The sequence below is a fragment of the Podarcis gaigeae genome, assembly GCF_964106915.1.
Source record: "Podarcis gaigeae genome assembly, chromosome: 8".
NCBI classification, from domain to species: Eukaryota; Metazoa; Chordata; class Lepidosauria; order Squamata; family Lacertidae; genus Podarcis; species Podarcis gaigeae.
In genome coordinates, this window is record NC_139684.1 from 40,116,016 (window position 1) to 40,136,402 (window position 20,387).

Below are 20,387 nucleotides of genomic sequence, written 5' to 3' on the forward strand. Positions count from 1 at the left end.
AGGCCTGAGACCATTTTTGTGTGGAGCTTTGCGTGATTAAAAATGCAGAGGTTCTGAGTCAAGGTCAAAACACTAGAGTTGGGGTGGTCATCCTCTGGCCCAAGGCCCAGCAGGGGTTACAACTTAGCCCATGAGTCCTTTTTCTTAAAACCATGCCCAACAATGAATCAGCCGATGCCACTCCAATGGGCATGTGTGTGGCATTCAATTCTGCACTGGCTCTGCACAACAGTTCCCTATAGCAGGTTAAATCCCCCCATTAGCTAATGTTTAAGGTTTGTGTGATTTTAAGGTTAATTCCTGCTCAGTTTTGCAGGATTCAGAGCATATTCTTTCCTGATGAGGAAGGACTTTTGCAAACTTAAAAAAGGGTTTTTCCTCTGTTTCAGCAAGCACTCTAGGACTCAATAAGTGCCAAATCACCTGACGCCCTTGTGACACCAGGTGAACGACATGTGAGCAACCCCACCCTCCTGTCAAATTTGGCCCCTGAGGCCCATCCTAATAAGGAACTGCTCCACAGAGCCAAAATGTCCCCCATCCCAACACCACTACCTCATGCTGGCTCTATAGAGACACATAAATAAAATGCTGCCATATTATTTTCATCAAATGACTAGAAGATGCAAAAATGAAACCGTCTTACTTCATAAATCCCGTTTCAAGGTGTCCTTCATAGTTGCTCCCCCTCCTCCCCTTGCAAACTGCACTTAGTTAATTAGGGTGCAACTGAATCAGTTCAGTGCTTATAAGAATGTTTAAAGAATAAGTCTGCAAGACTGCAGGAGAAGTGCCAAGTTTAGTTTCAGGATCTATGAAAGACAAAGTTCTGCTCTGGATGCATCCAAATTGTAGCACAGTGAGCCTTCTGTCTTTTGGCACTCAGGCCAGATAGCTGAGAGGGGTTCTTGGTGGCTCCTCCAGCAGATTGGCCAGACCTTAAGCTTCAACACCTTGAGCTAAGCAAAGAGTTGAGAGGTTGGACTGTACTTTAGATGGAGTCAACTTTATCCCTACACTAAGGGGGATTGAGAGAGGGAGAGAGGGAGAGAGAGAGAGAGAGAGAGAGAGAGAGAGAGAGAGAAGAGAGAGTCCTTTTACTTGTTACTTGGATTTTGTTATGCTTGGAACAAACACTGCCAAAAAATAAAATACTGCAGGAGCTGTCCAGAGTGCTGTTAAGGCTCTCCACTTCTCCAATTATTTTAATATACCCTGGCTTTCCACTCTTGTGCCAAGGATCTCAGAGCAGACGTGGGGAACTGGGTGGAGAACAAGGAGAGGAGCGTGTACATTTGTGGAGGGGAGTGTTGAAATCTCTGGCTTTTGCATAGCAAGAATGTAGCCTATTTTAGTTTATTTTTACATTTACATCCCACCTTTGCTCCAAGGAGCTCAAGGCAGCATCCATCTCCATTTCATCCTCAACAACCCTGTGAGGTAGATTAGGCCGAGAGACTGATTGGCCCAAGGCACACTTCACTGCTGAGTGGGGATCTGAGCCCTGGTCACCCAGTTCCTAGTCCAACACACTAACTACTACACCACACTGGCCTTCTGTATCGGGGTAAGTGTCACACCCATTGCTCTGCTCATATATACCTCAGGGCCCTGCCCACCACTGGCATATGTCCCCACTCCCCCAAAAGGAAGCCCCCAAGGGAATGTGTCCCTCTCCATCCCTGTTCTATTGGCTCAGAAGCAATCCTGGCCCACATCCATTGCAAAACCAACCCCCTGTATGCCTGCTCTCCCAAATTGCGTCAGCTGATCCCAAGACTTCAAACAACAGCGAGATGTTTCCACATTCTTCCAACAAATGGTCTGATTTATTTTATTTATTTCACAAAATTTATATGCTGCTTGACTGTTAACTCCCCCCAAAAATAAAACCTCAAATTAGATTACAAAAAGTATAAAACAAAGAAATTGTAAGTAAAAACAAATTAAAAACAACTATTTTAAACATTCAAAAGTAATTAATTAAACAATAAGCTAAGAACTTAATTAAAACACATGGAAACATCTTACATATCTGGACAGACTTGCCTAAATGCAGGCACTGAAAAGAGCATAGTGAAGATGCCTGCCTGATATCAATAGGCAGGGAGTTCCAAAGTGTAGGTGCAGCCACATTAAAACATTGGTTTTTTTAACAAATGAGGAACAAGTATTATGTGGCACTGTGCTAGTTCTACAGATCAAAGAGGTTCAGATGGGCATATCTATGGGGTTAGATGACCTGGCAGGCGAGTCTTAAAATGTACCTTATACCTAAGGTAGCAAAGCAATTTACAACGAAATCCAGAGTCACACATTTCTTCATTACAGCAACAGCAGCTTTCCAAAATGGTAACCGGAAGACAGCTTTGAGCAGCTGAAATAATTAAAACAGACGGCCCCCTCCGTAATCAGCTAATTAACTGCATATCTGAGGTTAAGGAGACAGAGCCCAACCAAGACTGACACCGAATTAGCCCAGATAGTTAAGGAAAATACCAGCTGAAGCTCTGGATGTTTTCCAGGAAAGGGCAGAAGCTGGAGTCACCCCCATTAGTAGTACACCTGATCAATGCCTGCAAGGAAGCTGCATCTTCTTAAGAGAGCAATGAGAACCTGCCACCCACGCCAGAGTTTCTTAAAACCAAACACAATGTGAAAAAACCGCAATGGCTCCAACCACTACCAGTTTCTGTACTAAGGATTTGAAAACTTGCTGACCCAGCTGCAGGGTTCCAGAGTGATCAGCCATGGCATTAAGCGTGGCGCCAAACCAGCAGAAACACAATCTTTATGGAGACGTCAAGGGATTAGTAAAGGAATTCAATAAACCTTTTTAAACCAGGACTTAGAACACAAAAATTCCTCCTCTCAAGTCTAAATTCTGCAATCTGCAAAAAATATTCAAATTAACAAGCAAGCATATTTTGCATAATTTATTTTGCAGATCATTAGGCCATGGCAGCTGCCTCCTTCCTCCCCCTTGCAAGATTCCAGCAAATTTTGCTCATACACTTTGAAGCTGGATTCTGCAGCCTTAAGAACTAAATACTTGATTTGCTTTTGTGCACGGGGTGTTAAAATAAAGGCTGTACACCTCTGAATGATGAATTCAGGGGTCCAGTTCAGAATACCATTTTTCACAGGGTAACCCCAAAATGAATACAGCTTTGTCAATGTCGCATGACAGCCTCACCAGTTTGCCAAAAATATGCATGTCAGAGGGAAAGGGATATGCTAGAACCTTTGCTCCTGATGAGTTACCTTTCTACGTGCAGGAAATATTTATTTATGAAGATCAGCATTCAACCAAATGCGATTCTGCCTGCAGTCTGAAGTCGCATGGTCCAAACACAACCATTCATATATTGCCTGTGAGACCCAAAAGCTACACCACGCTTGCTTACCGTCTGCCTCACTTCTTCTCCCCTCTACAGTAAAATCAATAAAAGCATAGGAAGAGCCTACTGGATCAGGCCAATGGGCCCGTCTGGTCCAACATCCTGATCTCATAATGGCCAGCCAGTATGTAGGCACTAAATTTTCCTTGTAAATTTTGGACTTGTACCATAGTCACTCCCTTGGTCGCCTGTAGCGAATCAAAACTGCTTGTAGATGAGGAAGCTTTACAGAAATGGGTGGTCCTTGTTTTACTTAGCCCCACAATGACTCACACAGGCATGCATGAGAAGGCAGGCCAGCAACTCTTAGTCTTTACGTACAGTGGCCTTCTCCACCCTGCAGTGCTGGCGGGTTGATAGGAGCTGTATCTCAAAACCCCTGGAGGGTGCCAGATTGGAAAGGTGGCTTCTTTTTTGGGTAGAATGTTTCATAATAAAACGCCACTGTTCAACTTCAACAAACCCTGTAGGGTGTTACATGCATACACCTGTCTCATATGAGAAAGAAAGAAGAAGAAGAAGAAGAGTTTGGATTTGATATCCCGCCTTTCACTCCCCTTCAGGAGTCTCAAAGCGGCTAACAATCTCCTTTCCCTTCCTCCCCCACAACAAACACTCTGTGAGGTGAGTGGGGCTGAGAGACTTCAAAGAAGTGTGACTGGCCCAAGGTCACCCAGCAGCTGCATGTGGAGGAGCGGAGACGCGAACCTGGTTCACCAGATTACGAGACTAGCGCTCTTAACCACTACACCACACTGGCTCTCCAGAAAACGAAGCGGGGACACTGTCAAATAACTACATCATTGAATGCACGTTTAAAGCTTTGACTGTCTGTGACACAGCCTCTCCCTGTGTGAGCGTCTGGAGGCCTGACATAGCATAGCACCTGTTTATATAGAAAATGCTTGTGTTCACTTTGGCCTGTAACAACCTTTCCGTGTTGCATTAGATTCTTGGAAAGACCCACATCCCAAACTTTGCTGGTCCCATAAGGGGCAGAACAAGATTTGAGTTCAGTGAATGATCAAGATTAGAGATAACACCAAAAAGGTTTTTCTTTTTTTTTTCCCTTCTCTTTCCCCCCCTTAAAATAATATTTATTAAAGTTTCAAAAAAAAGTTACAAAAATGAGAAAAGAAAAGAAAGAAAAAATAAATAAAAAGAGAGCAGAAAATACAAAATACAGAGAAATAAAAACAATTAAAAACATTTCCTTCTTTCCATGTCTTGTCTTTCATTTACTAATTTCCCTGACCTCCTCACACCTCCCTTTTTTGTATTCTAGTTCAATTAAATATTTCAGCAAATCCTTTCCAGCTTGGTTTTTTATCCTAATAATTTATCTTAGTGTACTATAATTTTGCATTCTCATTTCACCAATTAAAAAATCAATTTTTACCTAATCTTTTATATCGTTTCTGCTAAAACCACATTACTTCATTCCAACATCCTTCTAACATTCCTGAATCTTACAATGTTTCTGTAAATAAATTTTAAATTTTTTCCAATCTTCTTCCACCAACTCTTCACCTTGGTCTCCGATTCTGCCAGTCATCTCCGCCAGTTCCATATACTCCATCACTTTCATCTGCCATTCTTCCCGGGTGGGTAAATCTTGTGTCTTCCAATATTTTGCGATGAGTATTCTTGCTGCTGTTGTTGCATACATAAAAAAAGTTCTATCCTTCTTTGGCACCAATTGGCCGACCATGCCCAGGAGAAAGGCCTCTGGTTTCTTCTGAAAGGTATATTTAAGTACCTTTTTCATTTCATTATAGATCATCTCCCAGAAGGTCTTAATCCTTGGGCACGTCCACCAAAGGTGAAAGAATGTACCTTCAATCTCTTTACATTTCCAACATTTATTATTGGGCAAATGATAAATTTTTGCAAGCTTGACTGGTGTTATGTACCACCTGTATATCATTTTCATTATATTCTCTCTTAAGGCATTGCATGCCGTAAACTTAATACCTGTGGTCCATAACTGTTCCCAGTCAGCCATCATAATGTTATGTCCAACATCTTGAGCCCATTTAATCATAGCTGATTTCACCGTTTCATCAACACCAAAAAGGTTTTTCCAACCTGCAGAGCTGGCTGGGGCTGATGGGAGTTCAAGTTCAGAACTCCTGGAGGGTCCAAGGTTGGGAAGCGTTCTTTAGAGGCTCCCCATCTCGGTCCCTGGCTTGTGCAGTGACTCTTGTATCGATTCTCCTGGCTGCAGGATTTCCCCTCTCTCTTTCTCCACTTCCCAGCTTTGTTAAACCTTGAGTTACAGAAGACCCTGCTGCAAGGAGGGAAGGCAACAGGGCAGAAAAGAGTGAGATGGGACTCTGTATCACAAGCACAACAGCTGCAATTTAAGCTGTCTCTCTTCCTTCACAACCTGTATTTAAATGGGTCTTTTCTCCCATCCTCTTTCCCCAAGATGGCAACTTCAAAAAGAATGCCAGGCATCCTAAGCAGAACGAATGGCCTCCGTTCAGCTCAGGCTGTGCGCGCAATGTGCATAATTATGCTGTCAAAAACCCGGAAGCACATTTGTGCCCTACATGGCGATAAAAAGGGAGCCCAAGCTAACCGACTGGTGCATGCAGGCAGAAGTGGGAACCTCAATGTTGGAAGATTCAGGACTGCTAACAGAAAGTACACAGTTGCATGGTAAAAGCATGGAATTTGCTCCCATTAGAGGTAGTGATGTCCACCAACTTGGATGACTTTAAAAGAGAATTAGAATAATTCATGGAGGAGGAGGATTTCAGTGGCTACTGGCATGATGGCTATGTTCTATCTCCGTTGTTGAAAGCAGCTGCTGGGAATCACAAGAATGCTGTTGCACAACTGAGTCCTATGAGAACAGGATGCTGGACTGGATGGGGCTTTGACCTGATCCAGCTGCCAGACTCTTCTTATGTTCTTAGCATTCTTCAGAATGAGCTGGCTGATTGGCTGACAGTGGACAGAGGGACCTCTGCAAGAGAAAGTGTCCCCAAATAATCCTTGCTATGACTTTATCCACCCTGTTACACCCTGCTAAGTTCATGGGGGAGATGGGACTTTGCCCTGGAAAGCTTCTAACTTTAAACTTCTCACGTTCACAGCTCTGTCATCTGCAAATGCTCAATATAGACGGGTGCCAAATGAAAGCTGAAACACTGCAGGATGAAGAGCAGCTTTAAGAATGATCTAATCCAAAAGGGTGGCTGATATGCCCAAGTCGGAAATGTACATAATGTGCAGTTGAGAGGCTTGGATTTGGGTCTTGCCTCTCCAACAGGCCAATTTACTCACTATGGCTGCTTACACACCATGTATTTCACATTCTCTGCCCCACCCCTAGAATCCAGTGAACTGTAGTTTTAAGGGTGCTGGGAATTGTAGCTCCATGAAGGGCAAACTATAATTCCCATGACTCTGGGTGGGTTTGGGGAATGTGCCTTAAACATATGGTGTGTGCACAACCTATGACTCAAAGACAGGGAATCTGTAGCTCTGAAGATGTTATTGGACTGCAGCTCCCATCGTTCCTGACCATCACCCATGCTGGCCAAGGTATGATGAGAGTTGTAGTCCAACAACATCTGGGAAGATCACAGATCCTTAATGTCAGCCCAGGAGGGAAATGGAGAAAAAGCATTTGTTTCCAGAATCCAGGAGTGAAAAGCAAGATCTGATTTCCACAAGGCCTAACAAGCCTGCACTTCACCGTCTCTTAGATATATGGAGAAGTGCCCAAAGACCCAAACTATTCCCTTCCTAACGCCCACCCTTCCCTTCTACCTATTTTTTTGCTGCTCACCAGTGGTTTTGCCGCAGGTGCTCCTGCTCCTGTGGCACTTGCAGCTGCTTGCTGTAAAAAGAGCAAGCCTGCTTTAAGAACCAAAAATTATTCCCTCCCAAGTCAACTGCAATATATTATTTTCCCAGCTGGGCTCCGGCCTCTCACCTCTCTCCACTTGGCAGGCCCCATATTACCACCAGCACCCCCCCCTTTCTCTGTGATGTGTCCTCATTACATATAATTGCACCCCTTCCTGTGGAACGAGGGGCCGAGCAGCAGCAGCACTGCAAAGACTCAACACAGCAGCTGCTAGCTCCAGGGAACCTGTTATTTGCTTCTGACAGGATGTGAGCCCTCCTTCAACTTGAAAAGCCATGAAGATGAATCCAGCAATTTCAGCAGGTGATGAACCAAGCATCTTGAAACGGCACTTTCTCCCACAGCCCTAAGAAGCACCCCATGCAAAACACTTGCACCCTGAAACTTCATTCTCTCGTACAACCAGTGTGTTTCTGATTAACTGGTATTAATAGCTTTCGTTGCATCTTCCAAAAAGAAACAAAAACAAATATATTCAAACGATAATACAGTCAGCATGCTTGACTGAACAGGGCGTGGAGGAAAAGGAGAATGAAGTGCAATTAAGACACACCCGTCAAGGAATTTCAGTTCCTAAAAAACCCCAAAATAACATCCAAGCCCCCCCCACAATTCTCCAGAAAACACAGGCCATCTCAAAGACCCTGGAAAGTGAACCAGCCAGTGGAAATCAATCCCCGCACCATGAATTACGGTGGCAAAATAGACAATAAACTCAAATAAAAACACAATAAGTATTTGCAAAGAAGGTAAAAGTGAGGGTGATATATAATACAGAAGAACTGGGGAAGAAAGAAAGGGAAGAATAATAAAAGGGTAAATAAAACCTGAAGCAGATTTGGGAGAAGAAGTTCACACAAATTCTGTACATCATCAATGGAATACATTAGTTTGCATAAAACACTTTCATTTGGTCTATAATCCCAGAGCTTTAGATACGAAGGTGCTGATAAGGAATGCAAGAGTTACTGAGGCACAATTCTTCAACTGGCAAAAACAGGACGAAGCCTGTGAAGGAGACCTCTGCATACAGAGCACTGCAAGTATTGCAGAAAGCTAGTCATCTTCCATTTAATCAGCTTTCCATAATAACTGCAGGCACAGCCGCCTTGCGCATCTCTGAAATCTCCAACACCTACGAAAGGCAGCAGGAATGAAATTCACACAGCCTGAAGGCCAAGACATGTGTCCTGAATTAAGCACCCCTTGCAGCTTTACAAGAACTTAAAAAGCACAGCACAAACCTCCCGTTATCTTGCACAACAGCCCTACGCAGTAAAGACCGACAAGATTACCTGCTCATCCACTTGCTGTCAGAAAAAGACTCAGAAGATGTGTGTTCATGCACACACACAAATAAAAGTCACTTGAACTTCAGCTGAGACAAGGAAGGAGGGAAAGAGGAGGAAAATTTCAGTGCAGCTCACTGAGAAACTCAACCATCACCATCCATTTGTCGCTGGAGTGTGCCGCACATCGCAGTCCTTGTGCACCTTATTGCCAAGGGAGCCACACGCACACCCACACACACCCTCCCCAGTCCCAATAGGTCAGCTGTTTCCCCCGCCTCTTATAATCTCCAATGAGCCAGCAGTGCATGGCCAATGGACTGCCTGGGGATGGCAGGAGACAGTGCTCAGCCTCTCTTTAGTGGCAAGATCAATGCTCAGGGGTTTCTCCCAACCACTACCTCCACAACCCTTTTTTTTTTTTTTTTGCAGGAGATGCTTTACAGCAGTTCCTCTGAATGCACTAAGTTGTGTTGCCGGCAAATACATCTCTATCCTCCCTTGGAGCAGAGGACCACTTTGCAAGAGTCTCCAGGCAGTTTGCTCCTGCGCAGATCAATGGAGCGAGGCAGATGCATTGCTAACTCTAAAATAAGCCAGTGGGTGAGCTGCCTTTCCTGGCATTTGGCTCCACGGCCCATTTCTGCCACATGACTCTAAAACATAAAAGGGCTATCCTCAAGAGGCAAGTCTTTTTATGGTGAAGGGAAAGGGGGAGTAATATAAACACTTATGTTCCTGCAATACGGTGAACAAATTCAGATATGGGAGACCTCGACCAGTCTTCATTGTGGCCAAGGACTCAACATGTGAGGTTGGGCAAGTCTCTGCCTCAGTTTCCCATCTGCAAAATGGATGAATCTGTCCAATTTCAATTCCTCACAGTTTTTCGTTTTTCACAGCATTAGGTTAAACCCATCACATTCCCACATCAATTTGCAATTTTTCTGGGAGGGCGGGGGTAGTCCTAAAAAAAATATGCCAGCATTTTAGTGCTCATTTGTTCTAATAACTGTCAGGGGTCCTTTACCTCTACCCTTTTAAGACATTTGTATATGCAATTCTTCCTAATAGACACAATATTGCAAGTAATTTCCACTAATACTGTACAATACATTTTTGTACAGTGTGTATATATATATATATATATATATATATATGCAGGTTTTGGTGTCCTCGGGTGTCTTCCCGTGTAAAAGTTGGGGTGTCTAGGCGACGTTTCGACGAGGTCTCACTCGTCGCCTAGACACCCCAACTTTTACACGGGAAGACACCCGAGGACACCAAAACCTGCATTCCTGTACCCGTGAAAATCTACGAAAGCATATATATATATATATATATATCATATTCTATTCAGACTTTCCCCATAAACACACATTTCTTTACACACTTGTTTGGCTGGAAAACGGCATGCACTGCAAAATTTGAAGAAATGCAATGTTTGAAAGACAGGTGCCTTTCAGTTCACGTATTATTGTTAGAAATGCAAAATAGGTAGACTTAGCAAAATGTGAACTACAGTAAACTGTATTTCTCCCTATTCCCTAGAGAATAGTGGCCTACCATACAGGAATGTTATGAGCTGAACATGAGAAATACAGGGTGAGTCTTTTAAAAGAGGCCCGGTGGAACATGTGTACTCTGTATCCACGGGGCCTCTTTTAAAGGACTCACCCTGTATTAAAGTGTACGCCAGAACATATGACCACATGTACAATACTGAATTGCCAGCCAAGACAGAAAACACTCCTAACCTTAGGGGTTTAGTGATTTCTGTCCTGTCCTGGTGCTTCCATTCCACTACAGTTCAGCTTCTGCCAAAACTTTGTGATTCACTTTGCTATCTGCTACAGTTGAAATGAAAGTAGTTAATTACGTAATTAGTTACAACTTAATTTCATGAAAGTTAAATGTCCAAAACATTGCAGAAAACATTGTTTAAGGAACGCTAATCAAATTAACAGTAGGGATAGCTGGGATAGCAAACTGGCAGCTGGGATAGCTCAGTCAGTAGAGCATGAGACTCCTAATCTCAGGGTCATGGGTTCGAGCCTCACGCTGGGCAAAAGATTCCTGCATTGCAGGGGGTTGGACTAGATGAGCCTTGTGGTCCCTTCCAACTCTACCATTCTATGAAATACCACTCATATTCGCTTGCAAGATTGCCATTCCTGACCTTGGATGAACATGCAAACTTCAGCAATGTCTGCTAACGTTTCCGTTTCTGACTGAATATTCTGACATTCCTAGCACCTTACACAATTGCTTAGGGAACAAGGAGGGCAACTATTGGATTCTCTGCTCTGCAAGACTTATGTGATGTTTTTGTGAACTGAAGTCTCCACCTTGGATGCCTTTATAGGAAGCTGATCCAATTGCTGGAAAACCACCACTTGGGGGGGGCAGGGGAGGGAACCACAGCTGCTGTAATTGTGGGAATGAGGGAACCTGAACACACACACAAACACACACACACACCCAGTTGGTGAGCTTGGAGGGGGCAGGTGCTCACCAGTAGACCTGCCCCCCTCATGAGATAAGCAGGTTGGGGGCAGCCCCTACATACAAAAGCAGGCTGCAAGCACTGTTGATCCTCCTGCAGTCTGTTCAGCCCAGGTGGCCCAAAATTCCACACACACACACACACACCTGCCAGCTTTCAACTTACAAGGAGGAAAGGCATCTCCATGCTAAGCCCAGGGGATCAACACAGCATGAGCATACAGCTTTGAATGCAAACACAGCAGCCTCTCATTTTGCAGGAGGGAAATTCTGCAGAGAAATCTGCTGCATCTACGTCAGAAAAGGAAAATTATACTCCTGGTGACTCATATTCAGTGACATTTAACAAAGGCGGGGGGGGGGGGAGAGAAGAATAAAATCCTATCAGTACCTACTTCCTTCTTCTGGGTGAAATTCAAGAGCTGGCTTGATTTATCTCGCCTGCAGCCTTGTGACCAGAGAGAGCCCCCTTTCTCCCCTCCGTGCTTCCAGAGTTCCGCTGGGAAGGGGGAGATTGATGAAACACTCTTGAGAACTGCAGCTCCATGAAGGGAAAAAAGGCTCTCCTAAAACAACTCTCAGCATCCTTTGGGGGTGGGGGTGGGGAGCCATGAGTGTTAAAGTCGTATAATAGTGCTTTAAACACATGATGTGAAGGTAGAAAGTGGGAAGGAGAAGAATAGGAGCTGAGGAATCTTCAAACAAACAAACACCGAAGGAGACTTAAGTCACACCTGCAATTTACATTAAAGGCTGAGAGTTGTTAAGAGAACCCCTATTCCCCTCACAGAGCTACAATTCCAGAGTGATTTAACTGTCAACCCTCTTCCCAGGGAATTCTGGGGCTTGTCCCAGGGTGGGTGGGCCACAACAATTTAAAATACATCATTAAAACAAATTACAATCACAAGAATAGGGCGAGTCCTGAAAATATACCTCTCAAGTGTCAAAGGCATTTGGCGAAAACTGTACAGTGAAGGTGCCAGGCGCATCCCAGTGGGGAAAGATTTCCACCACTTTGGGGCTGCCCAGAGAATGCACCCTCCTGGGCCATCACCACCACCCAGCTTCACCGGAACTACCAAGAGGGCCCCCTCTGCTGAGAGGGTGAGAAAGGAGATATTTGGGTCAGCCACTGTGGGAACAGGTTGCTGGCCTAAGATGGGCCACTGGCCAAATCCAGCAAGCTCTTCTTATGTTCATCTCTGTCTTCTACATGGAATCTGAAGTACCTCTGAGCCCCATACAGAACAATTTCTCCAGCACTTACTCCCGATATCCCTCAACAAAAACAGGAGAAGAATCCACCTTCCTCATTTATATTTATTCAGTGATGCTCCGCTAGCTGCCTTCTATACTTACACGCATCATACTTTTTCTTCCTCTGGGAAATTAATAAAAGCTGCAGCTGTGGAAGAAGAAAAGCGAGGCAGGCAGCCCGCTTCCCATTTCTATCTGGCCATGGAACTTTATAGGCTAATAAAAATAATTAGTTGCCATCAGGGCAGGAAATGAAGAGGCAGCCGGTCAATTCTTAACTTCATTTGGGCATGGCATGATGCAATCTAACACGGTCCCCGGAACACATTGGGAAATGAAGCTTGTCCTTTCCCCCACACAGATCCAGGCTCTGGGCTGAAGGCGAAATGCCCCCTGCCCTAAATCCAAGAGGCAGCAGTACTCCCAGACCCAGCAACTGAGACGTGGCTGTTTTGCTGCTCTCTGCTGGAATACCCCCTTCCTTTATGAATACCTTCGTTCCCCAACATTTTAGCTGTTAAGTGCACAAATATTCCATTTTATCTTTGGAAAGTTTTCTCATGTGTCTTAAGATATATGTGGGTCAGATTCCAGGTTTCCAAGTAGCCTGGAAGTACTTTATTCATTTATTAATCATACTTATAGTGTGCCTTTCCACAAAGGGCTCAAGTCGGCTGGCATATATGGATTCTTCCTTCCCCGTTTTCCCACCATAGATTCACAGAACAACCCTGAAGGGAAGGTTAGGCTCTGAGATAATGACTAACCCCAAGTCACACAGCGAGCTTCATGGGGGAAATGAACTTTCAGAAACCTTAGATTCGGTCAGGCTAACAGTTCATCAAGCCTCCTCCAAACTGCAGTGTCTTCACAGGCTCTCAGGAAGAGAAGGGTGTTTTGAAAAACCAGATCCTTCAAACAGGAGAGGCCATGGATTGAACCTGGGTCCTTCTGCATGCAAAGCAAGTACTCTATCCCTGAGCTGTGGAAGCCATGCTAGACGCATCCCATCCCTACTAGGCTTGGATGCTGAGCAAAGATCTGCCCAGCTCTATAAGAGAGTCAGACCTCCACAGAGGCCATTCACTCATTAATCAGCAGCCAAAAAGGATTATTTGATATTTGACACTAAGGCAGTTTAACTTCGCCAGGGAAAGATTAGATTTCTGATTTTATGTTTGCTGTCATTCAGTTTCTATCTCTCACAAACATTCACACTCACATTCTCTCTCTCTCTCTCTCTTTCCCACACCCCTATACTGAAGCGGCCTTGGAAATAAAAAGATAGCCCATAGCTAACATGATGAAAGACTCTGGAAGTGTTTTCAACCCCTCCCCCTCCAACGTGCCAAAATAAAGAGCCAGGCAGATGTGCGTCAGCCTCCTAGTAGCAGCCCTTGGAGAGGGATAAAGACTCAAGGAGAGGTGAAGGATTTTCTGCTGAAGAGAGAATGCATCTGTTCGCCTAGTTCCCTTCAGAGAAAGAAGCAGAGCTGGTGCTGACTCCCAGCATCTGAGGGCGGTTGCTGGGCCACCAACAAGGCCCACCACTGAGGGGCCCTTTAAAATTAATTCTGTTCTAGGGCCACTATTTCCCATAATGCCCTGCAGTCCCACCATGCTGGGAACCATTATGGGAAATGAAAACGAAGGCTAGACTCAGCTGCTTGGTACTGCTCAAAGTGCTACCTCACCGCTGCCACCAAGTAAAACTAACAAATACAGTTCACTGATTGAAGAAACACATCAGAAGGGTCCTTGTTTAGAGAACCTTCAAACCTGAAGCCATCCATGAAAGAAAGGTACACTTCTCAGTGTTCGGAGCATAGGGTGTAAGATTTTAAAATCTACCTTGTAAAGGAGGTACTAAACGGCTTGATTTAATTATTTCTAACCTTCATAGCCCCGCATTCCTTGAAAAGCTCAATGAGAACTATACAGTGTTTCCAGGCAGCCCTGCTAAGCAGGGACCCACTCAGATTCAGCAAAGCTTCCACATTCGCTGCTTCAGGCCATGGCTGTTGAAGAGGATGCAAGCTAAAAAAAATAAATGGTTTCCTTTTTTTCTTTTGCATGTGGTGGAAATATCCATTTATTGTGAAAGCTATTAAATTACACAAATTAGGACACAATGCTTTACTTTACTCTGCTTTTATTATTGTGTTGCTCATTCAGTTTGGAAGGAGAAATATGAGCCAGCAATTTTAATAATGCTGTTTCTAGACTTTGGAGATGTAAAAAAGTATCATGACTCCTGAACAACTGAAACCACGTACTGCTCCCTCTCTGGCTTCTACGTCACCATAATTCTTTCCCACATACTGTCAATCGCTTCCAGGGATTTTTCTTAACAGCTGGAAGCTCAGGGCAGTATCTAGGGGACCCATCCTGTCAGTGCAATGATATCTGTTTTGCACAATAGGACTCCATCTTCCCCATGTCTCCTCCCCCTATACTTCCCCCAATCTAGTCTGGAGGGTTGGGGGAACCACTAGAACAAATTTAGGGTGTGAAGGAAGGGAAGCCTTCTTGCACAAGTCAAAATCCTTGCTCTGACAGGAGATGTTACTTAGTGTTAGTTCCCACTCTTACTCTTTAAATGCAGTAACCTAGGGTGGTGGGGTTTTTTAGGGGGAAGCCAAATCTGTAGCCCAAAATTAAATCCTGCCCTTCTTTCTGTATTTGTGTAGAATTATGAACACCATATAGTAGGGACCCTCTAGGTGTTGCTGAACTACATGTCCCAGGTTAGCCACCCTTGCCCTACAGACCTCTACCAAAGACAGCAACTGCACCTTACCTAAGGCTGCTTGCCTCCAGCACAGCAAGTTATGCAGAGTACAGATGCTAAGTGGGGACTTTGCCAGATTATACTAGTGTCCACAAAAAAAAACAAGAATACATGGGAAGCCCTTTCCCTAACATAACACAGAGATTAAGCCATGCTGGATCAGGCCAGCATCCTGTTCTCACAGTGGCCAACCAGGTACTTGTGAGAAACCCACAAGCAGAATCCAAGCACAGAAGCACTCTTTCTCTCCTGTAGTTTCCAGCCACTGGCATTCATAAGCATTGTTGCCTCCAACCTTGGAGGCAGAGCATAGCCATCTTTGCTAGTAGCCATCATTTAAAGCCTTATCCTTCAGGAATTTGCCTACTCCTCTTTCATCTAGGTTGATGGCCATTACTGCCATGTGTGGGAGCAAGTTCCCTATCACATCACGACTCTTAGAATTGTCTCTAGATCCAAAGCAACCAGGGGGGAGTAATCTTGTGGTATCTGGGTTAGGAAAATCTCTTGTTGTCTTCTTTTGACATCTGCCAGGAATGCGGATGCCACGGCTTGTGGTCTTGGGTGTGTCGGGCATATTTGTTTTGCAAGCATTAAGCGGAAAACACTTAAAACCTCAGACCAGGAAGCGTATCATGACCATCACACTAGAGGTTCTAAAGCATTAAAACATTTTCGCAACCATCGCATCCCCAGAGATTATTGCAATGTCACTTGGGGCATGGAAGTGTCAATGGCTGTGGGAGCAACCAAAGGACATGATTTTCATCCCTTTGGCTCTTCTGGGATGAGGAGGCATAGAAGTTACCAGGACATTTTGTTTGTTTACTTTTGCTTGCCCCATGAATAGAAACAACTGTGGTTGCACTGCTGGACTAGAACCAGGGAGATCAGGGCTATGTGCACATTAGTGGCTTAAAACAACAAGGTCGTTCCCCCCTGCTGCATTTCAAGTAAGTGATTTTTTTATGCCGCTGTACACACAAGAGAAGGTGTGGGCTTGTCTTCGCCTGGTATGCAAAACTTGGTTTGCTTCCTGCACTAACAGCCCTCCCCCAATTCCTAGCCAATGAAGCTGGTCATCTGGGCATGTGCTGTCATCTGCCCAGCACTTTGACTGATGGGAGAGATACAACACTCACTGAGCAGAAAGGAAGTGGATGTCTGCTAGAAGGCACAATACTGAAGCTGCTCTCCATCCATGGCGAGGTGTGTTTTGCCTCCGGTGTGGCATGCATGACACAGGCCAGAGGCAGAACAGCCTTGGGATATGTGCAGGTTGCAAGATTCCAGAATAGCAACAAACACTGAGAAGCGTTTGGCAAAGGTGGAGGCATAGCACGCTGTGTGTGTGTGTGTGTGTGTGTGTGTGTGTGTGTGTGTGTGTGTGTGTTTTCCCGGAAAAGGAAGGAGCCTTATTTTTTCTGGCCAGGGAAACAACATTGAATGCAGAGCAAGGAAACCAGGACAGGAGAGCAAACAGACAGTAAACACTATACTTTAGGGATCTTGCACAACAAGAGGACAGGAAATGATATTTACGCAAGTGCAATCTGATAAGAGGCAGCAGCAGCTCTCGTGAAAATATGAAGGACAGGTCTGTTGACAGGAAGTAGCCGCAAGAGCTAAATAAAAACATCCAGGTGAATGCCAACTGCTGGGGGAAACCAACTAAAGACAAGGATGGTCTACTGCAGGCACGTCCAACTCCTAAGAGACTGTGATCTACTCACAGTATAAAAATACTGGATGTGATCTGCCCATTGTCATTGCTGGGCAAATTTGCTGAGCCTTTTTTGCAGGTGGGAGGATCTTGGGGGCACCTGATGGGCCAATCATCCAATAATCCAAGAGACTGGATTAGATGGAACCAGTTTGGTCTGATCCAGCAGTGCTTTTCTAACTTGCAAATGCATGGCTTCATTTGTTCAGAAAGTGTGAGTTGATAATCCTTCAGTTTTTGGGACTAGGCAACACCTTAAACACAGTGCCCTCCAGATGTTGCTTCATTGGGTGTCTTCTATTTAACCTGCTCCCATCAGATCCCAACTCTCATCAGTCCAGCCAGAGTGGCCAGAAAGGGCACAACATTGGCTACCTCTGGCCTAGAGGGAGAACAAAGGGTGAAAGAGGATTGGTTTCCAGAAAGCACTCGCTGAAGAAATGGGCCAAGGACATGCTGTTAGAGCAGGAACCACGTTGCGCACGTGTGCATAATCAACGAAAGCTCTGAATACCCAGGTGCACACGGTTCCAAGAGATAAGCTGCAACACCCCCAGAGAGGCATGCCAACTTATCTTTTATTGCTTAGATGTCACAAAGACACAGCAGTAAAAACGTGGCAGTAAATCATTCCTATCTCGTGACACCCTGCCAAAAGCTTGCCTGCCTGCCTCCATGCGATCGCTTAGCTACAGCAACTCATCAGCACAGCAGGTGGTATATTTCAAGCAAGTGAAATCCTTTGAACGCTTGTGTCTTCACATGGTGATTCCCAAGCTATGTACTGGAGCACAGAACTGGGTACAGAAAAGGAGTTGTCCTTGGGGAAGAAAACTCCATCCCTCGCTCTTCCATTATATATTTGTATTTGCACCCCATCTTTCCACCAAATGATGCTCAAAGGCAACTGAGAGCCTGTCATCAGAATGCAAGAGTAGCTCTGCAGGGCCAGTCCAGAATCCTGTTCTCACTGTGCCCGACCAGAAACCCATGAGAAGCCCTCTGCATTTGTGAATCTCACCAGCTACCACTCCAAATACATACCACCCCTGACAGTGGAGGCAGAATACATCCATCAGGGTTAGCAGCCATCAATAGCCTTATTCCCCCATGATTTTTTTTACTCCTTCTTTAAAGTCGGGCAAGTTGCTGGCCATCACTAGACCTTGGAGGAGAGAATTTCAATGTGCTGCATGAAGTAGTACTTTTTTTGGCTTGTCCTGAATTTAACAAGACTTGGCTTTATTGGATGTCCCCCTTCTCTCTGTCAACCAGCCCCCCTCACCGAGTTCACATACAAAAGAATTTGACTGAACAGAGACAGGTGAATCTCACTGGTAATGCAACAACTTCCTCCATCATACTAAGAGCACAAGGCTAAGCTAGGAAAGCCAGAGAAAACCAGCTTACCTCACTAGGCCCAATGGTAGGGCTGGCACTGCTGCCACCCCATGGAAAACCTCATAATCCCAAGCAAAGGCCATTCAGCTGAGAGGGAGGATCCAGGAAGCATCACTGTTACCCAGAACACGAGTGGCTAGGCTCACTTGTGCTACCAGAGTACTGCTACCCTGAACCCCAAGTTGCTAGGCTCATCTTTTGTTAAAGAAGCTTATTGAGAAAATAGGAAAGGATACTACAAGACATTGAAGTTGGAGTGAGCATATGTTGCAATTTAAAATGCTCCCCCCCCCCGCCACCCTCTGGCAATAAGCTAAAAAAATACCTATTAAGCAGATTGAAGGCTACATGCCAAAGCTCTTCCTTTTCAAAAATTCAAAACCATTAAAAAAATCTGTATGTGAATAATTCACCCAGAATACAAAAGGATCTATCATTGTCTCTCTTACTGTTCCAAGAGATGGCATAGGAAGTCCCGTGTTACCTAAGAGTGCTTTGCAACATTTACTTGTGTGCTTTGAAATGACATGAATTATTAAGACTACAGCTGTCAAAATGACAGACCAACAGAGGGAACCTGGGGCATTCTCTCCATCACACCTCCCATTCACCTTGCTGGTTCACTTCCCAAATCAGGACCCACACCTGGCAGTCAACTCCTTACTCAGGTTACATGTTAGGCGATTTTTAAGAGCAAAAGAAGAGAGGATAGTAATCTAATCCAGCTGGGCAAACACATTTAAGTTCTGCATTGACTGATACAAGATGGGGAAGCTGTGGCCCTCCCGCTGTTGTTGGACTCCAACACCCATCAGCCTCAGGGAGCATGGCCAATTGCCAGGGATGATGGGAGTTGTAGTCCAGCAACATCTGCAAGACAGGTTTCCCATCCCTACTTTAAACCAGTGTCAAATCCTAGGGACGCAGGTGGCGCTGTGGGTTAAAGCCTCAGCGCCTAGGACTTGCCGATTGAAAGGTCGGCGGTTCGAATCCCTGCGGCGGGGTGCGCTCCCGCTGCTCGGTCCCAGCGCCTGCCAACCTAGCAGTTCGAAAGCACCTCCGGGTGCAAGTAGATAAATAGGGACCGCTTACCAGCGGGAAGGTAAACGGCGTTTCCGTGTGCAGCTCTGGCTCGCCAGATGCAGCTTTGTCACGCTGGCCACGTGACCCGGAAGTGTCTCCGGACAGCGCTGGCCCCTGGCCTCTTAAGTGAGATGGGCGCACAACCCCAGAGTCTGTCAAGACTGGCCCGTACGGGCAGGGGTACCTTTACCTTTACCTTTACAAATCCTACCATTCTGTCCTCTCATCCTTCCTCTCTCCTTCAATAGCTTACTTTAAGCCAAGCAGTATAATATCTTTATTTAGCGTGGTCAGGTGCTGCAATTAGCAATAAGCAAAAGAGGCTGGGATAGCACTCAACTGATTAGCAAGGTGTGAAATAAACAGAAGAGTCTCCAACAGTCCAAACACCATGAAGCAAACAAAGGAAAACACCTGTGTACATGTGATGAAAAGCAAGCATGTAGAGTTTTGGGGATCACCTAATCACACAAGACAAGTCCAAACAGTCCATCAGCTACCTATGCACTTTTTGGGGGTATTATTTTTAAGGACGTGAATCCATTTATAAGAATAAGAGCGCATTCATCGTGTAAACAACCTACACCTGTGCAATAACCGCACACTCCTGTCAACATCAGCAATAAGGAACCAGCTATGTCAGCTGCCTGGCCTGCAACTGCTTCTCCCATGCTGGCACATCGAAGCAGCTGGGTGTTTGATCCTGTAAGCATACCTCTGAGGCCAAAGCTTGTGTATTTTGCCTCTTTAGCCTATCCTGGTTCTGCGCTCTCCCACAAGTGTACCGAACAAGAGGGCAATCAATCAAAATATGAGTTGCAAACTTATCGTCAAAAGACACAGATGGCAATGCATCTCTAAAAACCAGAAACATCAGTTGTGTCCAGAGTTAATGCAGACCACAGCACATTAGGGCATTTTTATTGTGCATTCATGACAATTTGTGTTCATTAAAGTAATGGGGCAGTTATACACAATCCCACTTTCAGTCTCATTTACACCTGCAAAGGATTTGGTGAGGACATGCTGTTTTGTTTCCAATCAGTACATA

The 20,387-nt window shown here is 45.0% G+C and overlaps 1 protein-coding gene across 8 annotated transcripts in view; it reads right to left on the minus strand.

The window, feature by feature from the left end:
• Positions 1–20,387, minus strand: part of KIAA0513 — a 52,148-nt gene that overhangs the window by 17,730 nt on the left and 14,031 nt on the right. Inside the window, exon 1 of one of the 8 annotated variants that reach the window (XM_083753001.1) lies at positions 8,580–8,767. The exons of 6 other annotated variants lie outside the window; for them this stretch is intronic. The gene's annotated coding sequence lies outside the window, so the exon portion shown is untranslated. Of the gene's footprint in view, positions 1–5,489; positions 5,646–8,579; positions 8,768–20,387 lie in introns of those variants that run through there. One more of the 8 variants, XM_083753000.1, reaches the window with a different exon arrangement.